The sequence below is a fragment of the Gymnogyps californianus genome, chromosome 6 (assembly GCF_018139145.2).
Source record: "Gymnogyps californianus isolate 813 chromosome 6, ASM1813914v2, whole genome shotgun sequence".
In the NCBI taxonomy this organism is placed as follows: domain Eukaryota; kingdom Metazoa; phylum Chordata; class Aves; order Accipitriformes; family Cathartidae; genus Gymnogyps; species Gymnogyps californianus.
The window spans coordinates 22,657,901-22,678,034 of NC_059476.1; the positions used below are offsets into that span (position 1 = coordinate 22,657,901).

Genomic DNA, 20,134 nt, shown 5'->3' on the forward strand with positions numbered 1-20,134 from the left:
TATGCGGGTATGAATAAAAGCAAAGGGGGCCACCACCAATTAGCCCTAGCAGAAGGATGCTGGGAAGCAATCACGTTCTGGGAAGAGACAAGAGGTGGCTGCTCAAACCCACCTCACTGGCGTACTTTGAAAGGTTTGCCAGATTCTTCAGAAAGTAAATGAAGGAAAAGATAATGAATCTTCAACACAGGTTTTCTACCTGCTGCATCCTTTTCTGGCAGGGGAATACATACACATTATGTAAAGAATGTCTAAGCAAATGAGTTGGAAAATGCTGTGACAGAGTGGAAGAGAAACTTTAGGATGTTACATAGTGGAAAAAACGTGCTAACAGCTCACAGAAGCATACCGATAGCCCAAAGAACAGCCATAAAGCTATTAATACAGGGAGGTGCTTGGCCAAGATTCCCAAAAGCGGCTCTCTAAAATGTAACCCACATTCAGGGATCTAACCAAACACCACAACTTTACCAAATCACCAACAGCCCAGCACTTTCCCAGTTCATGAGCATCTGTGCTTGTTGCAGATGCACTCAGGAGTGGAGTGAGATTTCCTTCCACGATTTATTCCCATCCCAGTATTTATTCCCAGTCTACTTTGAGGATTCACTGGCCAGTAACTGTAAGAAACTGGCCAGTATTCCGAACTGTATAATCTTTTGTTATTTGGTTTCACCTTTGTCAGAATATTCCAAAGGCTCAGTTTCTCCAGTTGTGACCAGCTCCTCAAAAGGGTCCAAATGTGAGCTAGGCATGTAAATACGTACAGCTCAGTATTTTTACTAGCAGACTTTGAGGAATGTTTGGGACACTCAGCTGTACATTACACACTAAAGTTTTTTGAATTTTTTTGTAACAACAGTTGCTAAAGATCCCTGAAAATCTATCCATCATTTTTTCTGTGTCTAATCAGACCTGAGCTTTAATTAATGAACTTATTTTTAACTTGTCCTTCTTTGAAAATTCTCTTCTCTAAGTTCATTAGGAAAAATCTTCCCCTGTTCTTCTACCAGCTGGGATACATATTCACCATCCAACTTCTTTTTAAGTTTTACTATAAATAGAAGGGACTTGAATTATACCCTCTGCTCCAACTATTTCATTGTGCTCCCCCTTCTGTCTATATTAGGTGATCACTCTCACTAGATTAAGGTTATTACTGTCCGTAGCAGGAATTCTCTTACTGCTTTGTGTTTGCACAGCAGGTAACATAGTGAGCTCCTGGCCCACACCAGAGGTCTCAAAGGGCTACCAAAAAATAAACTGTAAACAGCAAAATATTTTTTTGGGAAAGGCCACGAAGTACCATTCCTGGGAAACATCCTGGTGATGTCGAACATTTCTTCTCCTTGGAGGCAACTTCTCTGCCCTTACTGACTTCCCAGAAAATCCTGCTCTGGCTCCAGGTGCCACACGAGAAGTTCCCACCAAAAAGAGGGGCGAGAGAGTGGAAACAAAACTAAAGAGAACTCAGAACAGTCTTTGATTCTGGAAACCTGGCATGGTCTTTATTGATATCTCCAATATTGTCCCGTGTGTCTTTCTATTTTTATCTTTGAGTATGGATTGCCTATTTTGACCCGTTATTGTTTGTTTATTCATGTGTTTTAGCTCCTCATATGTATTTTGCTTGGCTGATACAGCAAAAGCAAAAAATCAATAACATTTTTATTTGCTCCAAGACCTGTTTGCCTTCACAAACTGAGACTGAGCACAGACATCACCTGTTCTCTCAGAAGAGAGGGAGAAACCAGAACATTTGGAACCCATGGTGAAGGATGTGGCAGGGGAAGGCAGATGCTTATGTGGTTATATCACAGGGCTGGGCTTCATAATTTTTGTGGTCCATTCAAAGGTGACTGGGAGGAAAGGAGGCAAGGCTTTTTGGAGCCCTTCCTTCTGAGTTATAGATCAGCAAAGGTACTAGATTTGTGTCATCTCTGAACTACAAGGGCTTTAATACAGGAAAAGCAAAACCTTTGATGCATCTCTTCCCTTGCGCAGCCACTCAGAATACAGAGAAGTCGAGCCTGAATTCTTTGGTTACCTATGCATAAAACTGCATGTGTGTTTTTTGTGCAATACATATTTGTGTCCTGTAACAGTGAGTATCAGAGCCCACATTAAATGGCCAACCAAAAGCCTCGAAAGGCAGCTGGAATCTTACTACTGAGTTTGGTTTATGCTTCAGAACAGCAGAAGGGTTCTCATGCTCTTAATTTGCCAAAACAGAAGCTTCTCAATTTGAAATTCCCCATGCTGCTAACAGAGGAGATACATACTGACAAAAATCATACAGCTGCGAACTTCCTTATGCTCCTTCTCCTCAGACATAAGTGTTGTGATTGCAGGTCCTCTCACTTTGTCCCATTAACCCAATTTCAAAGTGACAAAAGTGTGGTGAATCTGTAAGCCACTGATCATCTGGTTTGCTTAGCAAAGATGGAGAATGTTTTTCCTGACACTGTTTCTCCCTAGGCACCCAAAACTAGCCAGTGGTCTGTCTAACATGGCTTGCTCCTAAACTGATCAACCTTGGAAAAAAAACGGCAGGATTCTAGTTTCGGTTAGCAGGGCCAAAATAATAACAACTATTGTTTCTGCCATCTGTCCCCATTGTATTATAATTTTTCCCCCAGGTGAGCTTTTCTCAGCCATCTCTTATTCAAATGCTGAACAAGTCACCTAAGATACAGCCCAGACTGAAGAGGCCAGAGAAGAAAATGGTCATTAGAAGGAGAGATGGAAACAGTCTGAAAACAAAAGCACTAGTCATCACCTTTTTGTGAACATGACCCATACCTCCTCCATGGAGGATTTCATGTCCCTGAAATAAACATTGTGCGAAAGAGCTCCTTCATGCTACTGTTGAGCTGCCAAAGTAGTAGACTACTACTCACAGTAGTTTCTGCTGTGAATTCCAGTGTGACTCCAGTGTTTGAAAATACACAATACTGAGAGCAACCAACTTGTTTATGCAATTATGGTCCTTGACTCGAGCAATGAGATTTTACCTTTCTGTCCAAGGTCACTACCTTTTCTCAGTCCTACAGCCAGATGGATGTTTACCTACATTGATGTTAAGCCCCTCAGACTCATTGGAGAGCTCCTATCTAGCTCAGTTAATGCTACAATATTGATATGACAAGTTACTTGTGCCTTGCTAAAGACAGAGATTGACTCTACAAATGTCAGCGAGAATCTGTCAGTTCTGCTCATGACTGAGTATCCACTTGGCTGGGAGGTTAGTCCTCTGAATTTCCTTTTACTAGCCATAGACAGAGTTGGTTAAAGACAAATTGCTATGCAGACTAGTGACATCTCTAGCAACATATTGAGATCTCCTGCTTCTCTCCCAAGATCAGGCACTGGTGTTCTGTCTTAGAACACCTCTGTTAGGATCTTCAGGAGCAACAGACTTCCCACAGCTTCAGCTAGAATCACGAGCAGACAGAAGGCACTCAGGGATCTTCAAGCAACCACAATAATTCTTCCTTACAACTCTCACATGACTACAAAAAGCTCTTGTTTCTGGTCAGATGGTCTACAACTTTCTGTAAACTTCCATTCCAGATTAATCACTACATAATGAGGCAAAGCATTATTATCACTGTTGTTTTCTCCACCAAGTATACAAGAATCTTTCTCAAGTTCTTCTGAGCTCCAGGCAGAAATCTTAGCTGAACCATTCACTCAAAGATCCTTCCAAATTCAAATCCCTTTCATGTCTTCAGGAATTTTCTGTTCTGTTTTACAATTACGCCATTTTCTTACCTTTATCTGTGCTCTATGTGGTCTGTTACTGTGCTGCTCAGGGCATTCTTTGACCTCTGCATCCCCTGGCGTCAGGAAGACTCTTAATTGGAATTCATCAAAATGGTTCCTGAACACTCCCCAGAAGGCAAGTCAGAGGCTTCCTTAGCAGAATCAGAACCTGCAGGTCACAAGAACACAAGAAAAAGACAACACTTGATTAGATTACAAAGCAGCAAATTCAAAGCTGATTAAAATTTTTCCCCAACAGTTTGTATTTTGACCAACTGAAAATGTAACCACAGGAAGTTACCAAGATTCCAGAAAAGACCGGATACTTTTATAGATTAAAAAAAAAAAAAAAATTAAAAAAATTCAGAGTTATGAGCATTCAACCAGCATTCTGGAAAGATATGAACATTTCTGGAATTAAGCCAACTTGCAGATTACTTGAGCGCCCAACAAAGTGCAGATATTTCCTATGCCTGCCCATTGCACGGTTCTTCTGCTTTCCTCTTAAGAATCTGTTGATAGTACTGCTAGAGATGGTAGACCAGACAAAACGTGAGCCTGGCCCAGTTTTACAAATCCTATGCTCCTAAATCCACAGATTTAGCATTAAAAGTGAAGAAATTCAGCCTGCAACTCTGGCCTACATTTCTAATCATAGTCCCTGCTCCAGGAGCTGCATATTGAATAATTTTTAAGTTGTCGGTCTTGCCATGTTAGCTAGCTACCTGTTGTATCCTGGTTAGTTCTAAATGCAACCTGCTTGGAGCTTATTTTGGTCCATTTTGCCTCCACTATTTTATGCAGACTTCAGTTTTGAATCATTGCCTTTTCAACCACAGGATTTTTTTCATCTCCATTTCACAATACAGAAAGATATGTATTGTTTCAGGTTTTACTCTCTCTTTTCAAATTTTAGGGATAATTTTTTAATAAAAATGTTTGTGTTTCTGTCCCAAAGGTTCAGTGACGTAAGTGAAAATATGCCCGTTTACTCCATTAATGTGTCCTATGTCATGTTCACCCGACTGCCTCAGGACAGCCTGATCATAACCATTTTTCTCACAAGCTTGATTTGCCTTCTGTATCCACCACTGTCATTCAGAAGTCTGAAGTCAAAAGAGTTACACTCATGTTAACAGTGTGTAAGTGAAACTGGAATCAGGCATTGACTTTTCAGATAGCTGTTTTCAAGTTCATTGCCACAGCTACCCCAGAGGAGACTCCTAGAGCACTGTGATCATCTTGTCTGGCCTCTGATATGAGATACCCATAGGGCTGCTTTGAATTAATTCCTGCTGCGGGTCCAATAGCTGGGGTTGACCTAGGGGAATCTGTTTCTGAGGAACATTTGCTACCAAGTATAAAGGTTTGAGTGCTGGAAAATACAGTGAACCCTAGCTAAAATATTTTGACAGGTGATTACCTGCACTGTTGGAAATACGTACATTATTTCTAGTTGAATTTACCTATTATCAACTTACAGCTGCTGGAGCTTGTCAGGTCTTTGTATACTGTGCTGCAGAGCCTTTGCTACCAATCTGTATGTTCTTCATTTTGGTTCATATTTATAAACTGTAATACTACTAATCCTGTTTTTAATGAGGAAAAAAACCCCTTCATAAATAAACTGTATTTAGGCTTCATATCTCTGTGTGGAAGCCCTCTTTATAAAAAGACACTCAACTCCTATATAAGCACCTTCTTATTAGCAATCAACGATGTTTCTGTTCTGTGGGATTGTAACCAACCAGGTTCTCCCTTCACAGATACCCCCAATTCAGACTGGTCCTTTCCAAGCACCACATACATCTCCCAAGTTTTCTGTTTGCATGACTATGCAGAAAAATCATTGCTCAGTTATTATTGCCACCATTGTCAATTTGTACATGTTAGTTCCTATACGTATTTTTGTTTGTTGTCTTAAACTACAACAAAGAGCGGGTCCTCACCCCAAACAACTTACACTTCAGGATCCCACAAAAAAAATTGCTACACTCATGTGTTTCCTCCTTAAACCCGCTATCTCAAGTCACAACTGTTATTTTGGATCCACTCATCTCTAATGGGAGTACTTCTAGGTTTGATCCCTTGCACTACAGATGAATCTCAGCTTTATTTACCTGAGTAACTGCAATGGAAACCTGTTACAAAAGTCTTGAGAAGGAGCTGCCTGCACCTTTTCCTTGGATTGATCATACCAACAGAAGGAAAATAAAAGTGTTTGAAAATAAATCTTCCCTCTACCTGGTATGCCGTTGCATGGCTGTCTTTTCCTATACACTTGCTGTTAGCGCAGTAACTTTAACTGGCTTTCTAATTGGCAGGAAACTTGGGGGCCCTACAAAAAGTCTCTCTCAAATCCTCTGCAGTTTGACTGTGCCAGCTCCCCGCTTCCTACATCTCCTCACCCTACCTGCTCCATTTTAGCACTCTAGAAGATCTGATGCTCAGATGTTCTCAGGTAGGATGCAGGCTAGAGGTTTGACCCAAACCAGAGTAAAAACAAAAACATGAAGACAACCATAAACAAGCAGTAGTCTTCTCAGTGCTCAGTTGCACCATTTTTACCAGATGAGAATTATATTTGCATTCGCATTATATCTGACTGAACAAAATAAGAGAGGGACCGTCTACCATCACACCACTTGTGTTTCACCACCCCCAGTTTAGGGCTTGCCGCTCAAATTCAGTTCTGTCTCCAGGCTGTCTATGATATAGGCACTCGTTTTGTTAGCTGGACTGATGAAACCTTTGGTCCCAAGACAAAGATGATTACTGAATGCTTGTAAACTGAGCCACAGTGCTCCAAGAAACAAAGGCAGGTCCCACTAGCCTGCAGCTAAAGGCTCTGGATGGCAATTTCAGAAATGCTGAGCTCTGACTTAACGCTGCTGCCAGTGACATCAGCAGGAAAGCTACTGGTAACTCTTCCACTGATCTCAGCATTGAGTATTTTGGAACATCCCACTTGCAGTGTAAGGAAGGCTGGGGGAGGAGACAGAGGTGAAGATGACACTAATGGAGCCTATCCTCTGCACGTGCATGCAACGAACATTTCACAGACACCTCCCTCTGATCAAGTCTTTAGTATGCCTCTTTAGGTCACTCAGAGATTCCTAGAAAAGACATCATTTAAAAAAATCTATTTAATCTTTATTCAAATAGTTTTGATTCATCCAAATTGAATTTCTTTCTGGCTTTGGTTGGTTTTAATATTATCCATGCTGTAGCACATCCATATGCACACATACCCACACTTCTGCATTCAGAAGCTGTGAAGCCAGAGGGACTACAATGATCATCTAGATTGCGTTGACTAGAAACTGAATCCGTACACCAGAGTCATGACATTCTAATGACAATGTAATTACAATGTAATTTTAATTATATTAGGAAGTCCCTCATTGTCCCTATCTCGGACGATGTGAAATGATGCAACCCAAGATCGTCAAAGGCACATATGGGACCAGGCACCCCTTTCTGACCCATACTGAGGGGAAACTGGGAACCCAAATCACTGATGTTGTTTTGTAAGATGTGATTCCTTCTTGGATGTCCCTGACTAGTAGACACAATGGCAGATACCAACGCATTGCGAGGTGCTAGACACCACTCAGTACCTGCTGAAACAGTATTTGGGCATGTATCAGCATTTTGAGGGTTAACCAGATTTGTCCCTAGCTTCCCACTCACTTTGGTATGAGGGAGAAGTAGGGATGTGGGCATTACATATGGAGGCTTCTGGCTGAGCCCCAGGGACACCACACAACAACTACTAGCTTTTACTGTTGGGTTTTTTTTCTTTTTTTTCTTTTTTTTCCCCCAAGCCATGGCACAAATTGTGGAAAAGCAGCATCCTGACTCTCGTCATGAGCCAAGTGGCACTCCTTTCCGCCCCCCTTCTTTTCCCCATCCCTCTTGTGCATTATCCATTGCACTGAGTTGGACTGGAGGGAGCCAGAGGAACATAATTTTTCCTCTCTCTTTCATTTTATTTTTTAAAACAATCTCCTCCTCCACCTCCCCTTTCTTCTACTCCTCCTCTTCTTCATCCTCCCACCCACCCCCACCCTGTCCATCTCCCCTCATCCCACTCACACACCACTCCCCCCCTTTACCAGTATCCAACACTGTCAACCCAAACACATGATAAATTGCCCTGTCAACAGAATTCATTCAGGGACCAATTAATTCCACAGAAATGAACCAGGAGCCATCAGTTGCTGAAAAACTCCAAGTGCAGGGAGCGAGGAAGCTAGCTTTGTGAGTGAGAGAGAGAGAGAGAGAGGCTTGGGAAGTTAGTCTGACAGAAATTGGTCATTTAATGCTTAAGTGCACCGTAGACAGCCCTGTCATAGCAGCCAGCATGGCAAAACCTCCCCCAGTGCTTTATTTATTAATTATGTGGAGCAGCACGGGGGTCACTTCACTGTCTCGATACAGACTCATCAACTTTACTTCTTGTCACTGGAAGAGATCCCACAGCATGTGGGATAGAGGGCCAGGCCTTATCCTGGCTCCGTCTCCTGCCATCCTGCCACAATACAGGCTAGAAGCAAGTTTGCAAGAGCACCACCTGTGCCCTCAGTGAGAGTGGGCAGCGGCAGGCAGGGACACAAGAACAGGCAGAAGTGGGAGGCAAACCATTATCCTGCTGCTGCCCAGCTCTGGAGCAGAGGTGGTGGGAGCCTGGAGATTTCATTTGCAAAGCTTCCTCATTATCCTCCTTCAAATTCTCCTTAGCCATGATGCCTGCAAAAATCTGACAGCAGTTAGGCTGCTGATGTATTATGAGTACTGCCTATCCTGCTGATCAATAGCGTCTCATTGCTCCTTACTGTATTCCCTCAGCTGTCCATACTAGCCATTGCTTTTTGACTCATACTTGCAAGCTCTCCGAGGGCAGGACCATCTTTCTCTAGGGTGCGAGTACACCACCAGGCAATGCCAGATTCTCATCTCTGAGAAGTGCTCCTCGAATGGTAGTAACAGAAATAATAATAACAACAATTCTATCCTTTTACAGAATCACAGAAAATAAGGCTGGAGTTGACCTTAGGAGATCGTCAAGACCACGCCTCTGCCAAGGCAGGATCAACCACTGTTAAAGTACTTCTAAACCTTTTTGTCTGGCCTGTTTTTAAGAACAACAATGAAGGTTACACAACCTCCCTAAGCAATCCACCCCAGTGCTTCACTACCCCGTTCCCCTCTCCACCCTGCTGTGGCTTTAAGATTTGAAAACACTCACTTCCCTCACAGAAAACATCAAGCCAGGCCCTGAGATATATCTCCACCTTTAAACAAGAGACAGAAATATGTCTCTACCATGTGGCAGAGATTTTACAAATGATGCATGGGCTGCTTTTCACATTCTCTTGTCCGGCTGGAAAACAATGGGATTCATTCTGGTTTAATCCAATATAACATGTATTTTCCAATTGTGTCAGCAGAACCAAAACTTCAACCTCCATATAAAAGCTGAAGAACGCAAAGAAATCCTGGGAGTGGTGATATTGCACTGGCACTGCAGAGTTTAGGCCTCCCACTAGCAACTCTGCTGATTCAAGTGGCCTACTGAAGAAGAAACATCTCTTCCTCTGCACATGATTACTGGTGTCCAGTGAAGAACTGCAGTGTCAGAACACTTCCAGCCCACACATTATTTACTCTGATGCCTGGAGACACAGAGCAATACTTCAAAGTTTTGGATTCCTGGTCTGGATTTTCCCAGCCTTTGGGAGTGTTCAAATACGGGGCTTAAGTGCATTTCTTCTGCAGATGTCTTTCTAAATACACACCTGTCCCTCCATGCTTATCAGCGCAATAGGGACACATGAACTACAGCAGAAGTCTGAGTTGGTGAATCACTGCAGTTCTATCTTGGCAAAAAGCTGTTGCCTTTACCTCTCCTAACCCCACCACGGTCCGCTTCAAAAAGGCAAGAAATCCTTGCCCTGTCTATCATGGTACACAGAGGGGAGAACAGTCCTAGCAGTTCAGACAGACCCTCCAGCACATCAGCTGGCACATTAGATTTAGTTTAACACCACAAACTACAAAATGTATCCTCCTGATTTGGAGCTACCAGTCAGATCCTTCCAAAGCTTGGAGGACACCTTGGAGGGACATCCTAGACTGCTCTCTTGCACCCATACCTATCCCAGAGGTGACCTTCCAAGATCACAACTCCACAACCACCTTACAGCATCACGGGCCAGCTGACAAACTGGAATAACTGTGCCAGTTTCCTTAAAAGAGAGATGTTTTACACAAGCCAGGGGGAGATATCTATTCTGTCCTCAAGACCCAACAATATCTCTAAAGAGCATATCTTGAACAACAAAAGCCAGGAAGCGAACATCTGATCCAATGACAATCTGTATTTATGTATTTATCTATATCTCTATTTATGGCTCCACTCTCTCAGTACTTACCCAGTAATGGATAAATCTTAGTGTGTTATGGAAGATACAGCCTGATCAGGAAACTCAGTTGACAAAGGACTATTTAAGTCACATGGGATCCTTACAAATCCCTTCCAAGATCAATTGTAGTAGTGTTTCTCAATCAGGCTTTAAGTGCGTTTTTTAGCATTCATTTCTTTGTGGCAACCAATATTTCATAGAGAAATTTAGATGAAAAATGTTTTCTGTTCCTTAGCTTCACAGAAGAAGAGGAAGAGAATCTTTTGTTTCATCTAATGAGTAATGTACATGGGCAAAGATGGTTTTAGCTGATCTGCAGGATGTACAATCTGCAGTAATCTTTACCACTGACTCTTAGGTAACTGCCTGCGGTGCGAGTATTAGCATGCATGCAGAAATAGTAACCACTCCTTTCACTTTTTGTAATCATTACAATATAGTATTAGTCAGAAAAAAACAGTCATTTTCCCATAGAAAAAAAACCAGACTTGATAACCCCAGAGATCCCTGCTAGTTCTGTTCATTTCATTCCTGTGCTTCATCTCAAAAGTGATGGGGAAAACAATGAATTTAAAAAGTGAAACTTAGGTATACAATTGTCATTTGTTGACCTTTAAAAACCTCATCTTTCAGATATTCAGAATGGGGATCATATTACAAGCTAATTCTCTCAAGTTACAGCTAATATTCAGAATGGAACATTTGATTAACATAATTTTCACTACATTATAACTCCTTTGTAATAGGAACCACGAATGCCTAGAAACCACAAGTAATGCTGAGGTCACTCAGATATTGTAGTGATACTATAAATAACCAAAACAACAGATAAATAAATATTTTAAAATGTTCCTACTTGGTGCCAGAAATAAACCACCCCTTCACAGAGCAGGCATGACAGGAGAAATCAGATATGAAATAGTTTTGATAGTGGAGGATCTAATAACAATCAGGTCAGAAAATTTACTTTTGTCTCAAGACAGACTTTCTTAGGGAGATGCTGATCACCTTTATTGTCTAAAAAGACAGGCAATAAAGATAAAACCCACTCTGTGGAATGCAAGGATATTTTGGGCTTCCGTTTGCTTACCCCAAGAGACATCCCCATTACAGGAGCACCCTGTATTCTGCTGTTACAAGTTTATTCAATACTTTGTCCTCAAGAAGCTCACTCTGCAGGCCGAAGAACTCAGTTAGCAGGTCCCTGCACTGCAGCTCTGCTGTGGACATCATTCCGTATAATTGCTTCCTCTCTGAAGCATACATTTTTCTGAAAGCATCATCTCCTGGCCGTACGTGGCAACTTATCTGCCTAAGCTAGAACGCAACAGGTCATCAGTTCCTAGTGTGAAATTGTCAAACCACTGTCTATTGGGGAGTTATTCTGTGATGCAGCTGATAATGATTTATGAGGAGGGGTCTGGGAGGTTTCAGTGGGTACAGACCACCATCATCCCCAGTTATGCACATCAAGGACACAGGCTTTGCAATATAGCTAGTAGTGACAAGCAGGAAAAAACATCATGTGATTCTATGAGATCAATGTGGACTATCATAAGCACTACTGTTGCTGGTACCTTTTCTTGGAAGAACAGCCTGACTCTCTAAATCTGTAGGCTGTTAACTTAGTCAACAGCAGAGGATGAAAAGTGGGATTTGGCTGATGAACTTTCTAGTAATGGGGACTGCTAGCTGCAAGTGTTCAACAACTCAGAAGACAGCCTTAAAATCTCAGAAGCAAAAAATGTCGGGGATGATTGAGGGTTTCCTTCTCCTTTTTAATCCTTTCACCTTCTCAGCCACATGGCTAGTAAAGCACCTTTCTAAAAATGAAAGTTACTTTTTAATGTAATAATTTGTCTCCTGGCGCTGGCGTGTAAAAGAAAACATGCAATTAAAACAAAGACATCATAGTCGATAATGCTGGACTGAGTAATCCCAGCCTTGGATATGCAGAGGGCTTAATACGCAGAAAGTGGTATGAAGACTGTACATAGTCTCTCCTTGTAAGACAGCTGCATCTGCCCATGATACCAAAACAGCTCTTCTAACACGGGGATTGCTGGACTCGCTCCCCAGAAGAGGAAGCTGTTGGTAGCTTAAAGGACAGCAGAGAGCTCTGACCCTGCCTCACTTACCCTTCTCAGGCTATTTTTTTCTTTTAAACTGCTATGTGGCACTGTCTGCTGTGTGCTGCTGCTCTCAGAGTGTGGGGGTCAGTGCTGGGGCCCCATCACTTCAACAGAGTGGTTGCAGCATCACGGCACAAAAGAGCGCACACTGCCCTCGCCCTCCTGGAAATCTCAAGTTTGTGCTATCTTATTTGATTCTTTTAGGCTGAACTGAATGTTCTTCCCATTGATACACCTGGAACCGCTCAACACCATCCAGGTGGGTTTGCCAGTAGTTCTTCTTAAGTGCACCTATTTCCACATGCCCAAAACACCGAGGAAGGCAGTATCAACGCATCAGTTCAGGACTGCAAAGACGGGCCCAAATAGATGCAAAGTACCTACTGAAGCTTGTAAGGACTGAAGGCCCACACATTCGAGACCTATATGTGAGAACCTGGTGTAACAAGAAGAGAGAAATCCTGCCATAAAGGTGGCAGGAGCCGCTGCCATTGTGTGAGCAGAGGAACCTTGGTTTGGCCCTGGAGCTTACAATGAGTGCTTGTTTTCCAGCAGGTAAAGACAAGCTGCCTTCACTTTCTGAATGATGAGAGTTTTCAAAGAGCACCTGAATAATTCAGGGAGGCTTTGATCTGAGTGCAGACGGACACAGGCATAAACTGTTTCCAGAGCCAGCTGGGAAGCAGTATTCCTGGCACTTCTCACCTCCTGCCACTTCTCCTTGACATCTGATCCTAGGCCAGCAGCTCTCCCGGCTCTCATTGTATTGGCAGCTCAGTGACGTGTTTGGTGTCAGTGGAGACCCCACAGCTCTCTCAGCCCCCACAGTCTCTCTCTCAGTGTGCGATACTCATTTACCACTTGAGAAGCATGGTGGGGCATGAGAGCACACGCTGCTCCACAGGTCTCCTTTCAAGGATGGATGAGATTGCCCTTTGGGGAGAAAAGGTCAGTACATCCGCATCACTGCTTGGCTGAAATTGCCTCCAATCCAGAGGCAAAGGTCTCTGCAAGGGACCCTTGGGGACTATTTTTGGGTTGGGACAGAGTCAAAGTTGGGGTAGACCTTTTGTATGCAGCCATGAGAGAAGATGACAACAAGAGCTTTTACTAAGCCCCTGTGGTCTCCCTGTTGCTCCCTTTCTTTTTCAGGTAATTCTGCATCTTGAGTCAGGCTTTATTCAGCCTGTCAGAGTTCACCCTGACCTGAACAGGATCATCTGTGATTTACATCAGCCTAACCAGGAAAAGAATCTGGTCCTTTAAAGCTACAAGGTATATGCCTTTCATAGAGCATTTACAGTTTCTGGTGTAACAGTGACTTGATGCTCCACCAATGACTGGATTTTGTCCAGGTACATGGAGAACATACGTTGAAAATTAATTTATTCATCTTCACTTTAACAGACCCATTCTGACTTACACCATCATGATGAAAGTGAGAATCAGAGCGAGTGTGAGCAGACACATTCAGCGAGACAGAGCTTTTTTTTTTTTTTACAGTCACTTTCCTATGACCACTCTTTAAAGTATGCTTTTCCCTCTCTCTCTCTGACTTAACTATAAACTATTGTGTAAGCCATCAAAGTTTTTCTGATGTCGATATATCACCCTATATTGATTTGTACACCTGGGCCTTCACTGTGCTAAGGAGCCCGGCTGCAGTTGTGCCTTCTACTGGACTGTGTGCGTGTTCTGACCCAAAGGGATGGGGACGGACAGAAAAAAGCAGAAGTTAATATACCTAGAGGGTCCCTGTGCAGTTCTTGTGCCATGTAAAAGCATGGCTCTGTCATACAAACAAGACAGAATACAATTCTTCCCACTCACAGTAACTGCCTTTCTAGCAGCTTTCTAAGGACATGTTTGAATGGATCCCACCACCACAGTTTCTCAGCTCTGTGCAGGCATTGCTCACTTTGGCCTCAGACTAACGCAGGACTTCCCAGGAACTCAGAACCATGCCCATTTTACAGCTGGGGAGCTGAGGCATAGGAATTAATTACTGTGTGCATGGTCACACTGCAACTCACAGCTCAGCAGAGAATCGAAGTAATGTCATTTAGATGCCACTTAATGTCACTTAGTATTTGATCCGCTAGACTGTTCTTCCCACAGCTGATCACCCTTTTGTATGTAAATCAGCCACTAGAGCTGGAGGAAAGGCATTGTAAACTTAGATATTGAGAGAGGGAAACAAACTGCTGAAAAAAACAAAGAGAACAACGTACCTGGCAGGGTTTGCAAAGGGAAAAAATATGCTGTGATTAGCAGTTGAATGGGCAGAGGTATGGAAACTTCCCCTTGTAATGCTGATGGCTCTGCTCCCTAGAATTTTCTATCACCTTTCAGCGAAGCAGTGACATGTGTCTGTGAGTCCAGAAATGGGCTCTTTGTCCCAAGATGTGCTTCAGGACCAGGACTATATTTTTGTTGTGTGTTGTGCATTGCTTGTGCAGCAGGGCTCTAGTCCTTGCTTTTTCAGGAATATCAGAAGTGATAACATGGAGTGGGGGTGGACAGGTTGGGTACATCCAGTCCTGCAATTCCCAAGCCTCTTTTCTGCTCCTTGATTTACCCATTACAGAACAACAAGTTTCATCGCACAAGGACAAGAATTAGCCTCTGTGCCCCGAGGAGAACAGAGAAAACGTTATGAGTAGGAGTTAAGGGATGGAATTAAAGAAGATAAACACTCCTGGAGTGCAAAGACGCTGGCAAGCAATATTATCTGAATGTGTTGTCCCAATCAAGCCCCTATGTCTACTCAAAGGAGTACCATTACATACACAGTATTTGCAAACTCAGGCCATGATTAAACAGCAATGACATGTAGCAGCCTATGAAGGAAAGCAGCGGGTGCTAAAATGCTTAGCTGTTTTTCTTTTGAGAAATCAAGTGTGCTTCAAAGATAACAGGCCATGAAGATTAAGCTGCTACCGCACCAAAGGAGAAAAGCAGATGGAGCCACCAGCACTGCCACAGACGAGTACACAGAGATGTTTAAAGGCTGGAGATTTTATCAGCCCCTGCTCAAGGAGGACTGTAGGTTTCAGCTGTGGAAGGTGAAGAGAGGCAAGGAGGAAAGGAAGGGGAGGAACGTGAGGTAGAAGGATTTCATTAATTAAAAGAGATTAATTAGCACCATAAAAGCAGGCACCATGGATTACAGCAACTGTCAGCAAAGAGCAGTGACAGCTTCAGCTGAGCTGGCTGGCCACTCCTGTCCCCAGCCACTGGCCATCTCCCCACCTCAAGCCGTTGGGGCAGTCAAGCAGGCCAGCTTGGAAATCACGGAGTGCTCCCAAAATGAGGGGTAACTTGGAGGATGGATCTCATCTGGACAGTGGAATGAGCTGGTGCTGGTGTTTTTACTTTCCATGTCACCTTGAGCAAATCACTGATCTTGCTATGCTCCAGTTCCTGAAATAGGGAGATATTTCTTCTGAACTGCCAATTTAAATTGTAAGACCTTTGGGGCAGAGAGTAGAGCACAGCTTCTATTATATTTATAAGGGATCAGTAAGCATTGAAGAAGTGCTGCAGTAAAGAGCTAGTCCGCTGGTAGCCAGAGTCCAGATGCATATAGCTGAAGTTAGAAAAAATGCTCATGCACTCCCTCCCCCCCACCAAGGTACCTTTCATATCAATAAAGTATTTCATAATTTCACTATGTCAGAGGTATTTTTAAACCAAAAATCTGGAAGCTAATATTATCAGTTTATTTTCTGACAAATGTTTGTAGTTTTATTGAAAACTACACTTCAACATTTTCTTCTATTTGTAAAAGATCAGAATACAGAAAGGCTCTAAAAATCATACCATCTTGATTTTGCCAAAGTGAAATATTTACATTGCTCTAAAAATGACTTCATTCTGTTCAGTCAAACTTCTCAAAAACTATTCTTGTTCTGGATCACAGCACACTTTTTGATGTATTAAAATTCCTAAGAAACTCTGTATTTACATCCATCATTATAATGACCTCCAGCATGTTCCACTGCAGCACCACCAGTAACATATACTGTTCACGTGTGAAGCATCTTTGTATTTGCTATTCAGCATCTATTAGTCCTGTAAAAACATATTTATTTGGAAGCCAAATAAAGTGTGCTATGGGGTGCAGTTCAATTACATATACACATAGCACTGGAAGATCTGATCTCCACTAAAGGTCCCATTTGTTCCGTAAAACCACAGCAGGTACTTCCATGTATGTCAGAAACACAGAAATCACAGGGGAGAGCGCTCTGGAGAGACTCCTGCTCTCAGCTTTCTAACTCTCAAAGACACAAAAGAGTTCTTGCAGAAACTTCTCAGCTTCTCATTGCCTCAGTTTCTCCACATACAAACTGAAGATAATATCTAATCCAGCTTCACAATATGTTGTAGGGCAAACGTATTTGTCTGTATCTGTGGAGCAGGGAGCGGCTTGGGAGGGAAGCACAAAGCAACTGAAACAGAGTTGGTACCTCCTAGTACGGAAACAAATGCAGTTCCTGTCCAAAAACCTGAATGTCCCAGGCAGACTTTGAGAATCTTCAAAGACAGAAAACTAAACCCCAGCAATGAGCTGGGTTTTTTTTCTCCTGTGCTCTCAACTGCCACTGCAAGTCATACACATCATCTGGACTCCAACAAGGGGGAAAGAAAATGTGAAAACTGCGGGTCCACTGCTGTTCACCCTGACATTTGGATTGTAATTTGTGAGGGACCCATTCTTGGCTCCAAGCACAGGGTGCAGAACTAGGAGATGAAGCTGTAGATTTACTATGTGACATTGGGTGAGTCACTTCTCTTTCCTGTGTCTCAGTTTCCCCAGTAGCAAGGAGAGGGAGGGAGGTGAATGACCTACCTCCTGGGACCATTGGAAGGACGCAGTTCACCCTCTTCCCAAGCACACAGTGTCTGCCAAAAAGATGCATCATAAGCATCTTCTGACCCAGACCCTCTACTATCCGTGAGAGCTCCCTGCTCCTTTAAGGTGCTGGAGCCAGCAGTCCTGTAAGGCTCTGTACCTCCCTGCTATGCTCACAGCAGCCATCTCAGCACAGAGTCAGACTCTGGGCTGCTCCAGTCTATTTTATCACAATTTACTTGGTAACAGGTTACAAATGTGGCATCTGATGAAAATAATGAGCCTTGATGTCACTTAGTGCACGAGGCTCCCTGCGTGTGTGCAGGGAATAGCAAACAACAGCCAGCCTGGCCTGCTCGCAGGTGCCAGCACAATTGGTCCCACGGCAGCATCCTCCTGCTGAGCTCTGCCTCGGCGAGCATCACCCACCAGCCACATTCAGGCACTGTCAAAGACTCACTGCAGCATCAAGGTCAAGCCCAAGGCAACCCACAGCAGGGCCACTCTCTACTGTGACAGGTCAATGTCCCTTGGGAACTCACCCAGTGGCCAGCAGGCCACGTCTCAAGGACACTAGGTATGCTCCCAGGTGCATCTATGTCCCACTTCCAGAGGCAGAGGTCAGCCAAGGGCAGGGGCCAGCCCACCGTGAGGAAATGGTCCCTCTTCTCATCCTAACACTGTTAGTATGATGGGAAAAATTTTCAATGAAAAAATGCCACTGAAAATCTAGAGGAAGGTTACCCAGCTCTTAAGTGACTAAGTACTCCTGGGTCTTAGGGGCTAGTCAAACCAAGCTGTACCAAAGACTTGCTAGGTTGCCTTGACCAAAGTCCTTTTGCTTTTCTGAGTCTTGGTTTTTTTGCTGCTGAATGATGATGCAAGCACTCCTATACTCCATGGGATGGCCTTGAGGGTAAATCTGATAAAGACAGTCTGGGGCTATGGACAAAGATAAAGGACCTAGCGGCTGGCAGGGAAGGGTACAAGCAGATGTGATACAGAGCAGAAAGAGAAAGGTCAGAGAAGATGGGATAACCATGGAAAACAGCATGAAACAAAGGCTAAAGCAGATATAGGAACGGAAAGTAAAAAATGAAAAGGGACGGGCTGTGGAACGGAGCCAGGACACAGCTCTTCGTTCATACTCCAAAGTTTTGCCTTTTTTTTTTTTTTTAAGCTGGGATTTACCAGAGATTTTCAAAGTTTCTACTTAAAGCTAAAAAAAAAAAAACCAACCCAACCCATACCTTTAGGTAGAGAAGTCGGACTCAGTATTTTTGGATGCTTTGGCTAGGCATCCTGACCAAATGCCTGACCAGATACTATGTCTGGAATGGGCCAGATTTAAATGCTTGAAAATCCCCTAGAGGAGTTACTGGCTCAGAGGAAAGGAGCCTTGTAGCCCCTAACGTTTACTATTATCACTATTTAAGTTTTATTTCAATATATAGAAATACACTATGGCTACATGCAGACTCCTAGTCTCTTGGGAATAGGAGACAGTATAGGACAAAAAATTTAAAAATCACTGTTTCACTCTTTTTCTGCACAGCAATACCAATTTAAAAAGTTACCCAAGATGCAGGAGGCTCTTACAATACCAGTGCTGGACTAAGGGGCAAGAGGTGAGGGTTGCAGTCTTCATTTTGCTCCCTTCTGTGGGTTCAAAATCCAGATCTTGATTCCCCATGTGTGAGGATGCAGTATTCCCAAATTCCAGACCATTTGGATTATAAAGCCTCTGGGATATAATCTGTTTGCCTTTTTTTTTTTTAAAAAAAAAAACCAAAACAAAACACAAAACCTATCATGACAAGGGCTCTGATCTCATGAGACCCTTTCATTGCTACTGTAATATAAACACTAACCCCACTCCTCTCATTAAAATCTCATCCTCTTCCCCAGAGCTTCAACACTGCTCATAGTCAGGTCACTGCACACAGCCCATGTGTGAAGGGAAATGGCAGCAGGACAAGAGAGGGTGGATGAGGACATGCTGAATACTTATGTTTGTTGAGCTGGTCACAGTGACACCTAGCTTTTTTTCCCTGAGTTGACAGCATAAAGCATGCAAGAAATGCAAATCATAGCTTTTAGTGTGCATTATCTTGCACTGAGTCTAACCTAGAAGTATCTGAACAGTGAGAAAATGTAAGGTATAAAAGGGCTTTTTTAATCTAGCAGAGAAAGACTTAACAAGAACCAGTGGCTTGGAAGTTAGAATACAGACAAATTCAGATGAAAAATACAGCCCACTGTTTTAATTTACAGTGATTAGCTATTGGAACAAAGTGCCAACTGAAATAGTGAGTTCTTACTCTCTTAATGTCATCTGTACAACATATGCCTCACTCAGGAGAGCAGAGTAGATGATTTCAGGATTCCTTCTATGTGTATATCTATTCTTTCTGTTACCTACTCATCCACTGCTGTCAGGTCCCTCACAAGTTCTTTGTCATCTTTCTTGATCTTGATCAGCACACCTACCTTTGTCACACATACAAGTTCCTCTTCCTCTTTGTTCATTCCTTTTCAGGTCATTAGCAAATATATTAACCAATGCTGGCATTGGTACAGATTGCCTGTTTTGCCTGAATACTTCTTTCAGCAATATAAGAGTCCTCACCACATCCCTTGCCAGTCAGGTTCCAAATGGATTCTTAGATTTGGAGAAAATTTTTTTCTACTACCACTTCAGCATATGGGAGTCTCTGGGATATGACAGCCAAGGCATTTTCTCTAAATCTCTGTCCACAGTCATTTGAGAGTTCCCCATCTGTAAGGAAGTCTGAGCATTCCTATTTTGCAGATGTAAAAGTATGCCACAAGAGACCAATGTCCAGATGCACAAAGCCTTTAAATGCCTAATTCTCACTGATCTCAGTGCTGAGTTACCCTTATAGATAAGAGCTCAAATGACTTTGCGGGGAGAGAGCTCTACTTAAAAA

General features: G+C 42.9%; 1 long non-coding RNA gene across 1 annotated transcript in view; it reads right to left on the reverse strand.

Annotated features, from left to right (window-relative positions):
- The window catches only part of LOC127017539 (uncharacterized), a 184,286-nt gene that overhangs the window by 87,588 nt on the left and 76,564 nt on the right, over positions 1–20,134 (reverse strand). Inside the window, exon 2 of the long non-coding RNA XR_007766612.1 lies at positions 3,775–3,934. This is a non-coding gene — a long non-coding RNA (uncharacterized LOC127017539). The remainder of the gene's footprint in view (positions 1–3,774; positions 3,935–20,134) is intronic.